This window comes from Elephantulus edwardii, unplaced genomic scaffold (assembly GCF_000299155.1).
Source record: "Elephantulus edwardii isolate Elephantulus edwardi_28Jun2011 unplaced genomic scaffold, EleEdw1.0 scaffold00054, whole genome shotgun sequence".
NCBI classification, from domain to species: Eukaryota; Metazoa; Chordata; class Mammalia; order Macroscelidea; family Macroscelididae; genus Elephantulus; species Elephantulus edwardii.
Genome location: NW_006399804.1, coordinates 703,607 through 704,111, shown reverse-complemented (window position 1 = coordinate 704,111; position 505 = coordinate 703,607).

Sequence of the window (505 nt, the reverse complement as noted above, 5' to 3'; positions counted from 1 at the left end):
AATATATTTTCTTCTTCTTTTATTCTCCAACTTTAGCTCTTTTCACTTTCCATTGTAGTAATGTGCTTTGTCTTCTCAAGCTACCTTTTGAAATCTTTTGTTCATCTCTTCTAGTTTGGCATATCTTTCCTTTGGTTTCTTGATGCTCTACTGAAATTCTTAGAGTCTCTTCTGGCATCGTTTTGGTCTTTGCTTTCTTCTGTCTTTGTAAGGAACTTTTGCTCTCTTCATGGAAAATATCTTATCTCTGATGTCTTCTCTCAAATATCATCATATTTGATACTTACTGTATCTTGCGTACAACCTGCTTCTAAGATGAATTTTAAAATCAGGTGAAATAGTGGCAGGGTCATATTTTGGCTCTTGTGAGTGTAGACATGCATAGATCCAAATTCCTACTCAATTACTGACTGGCTCTGTAGTCATTGATGACTAATATATTTAAGATTCTTTTAGAAAAATGAGCTTAAGAATCACATAGAATAATATAAATAATTTCATACTA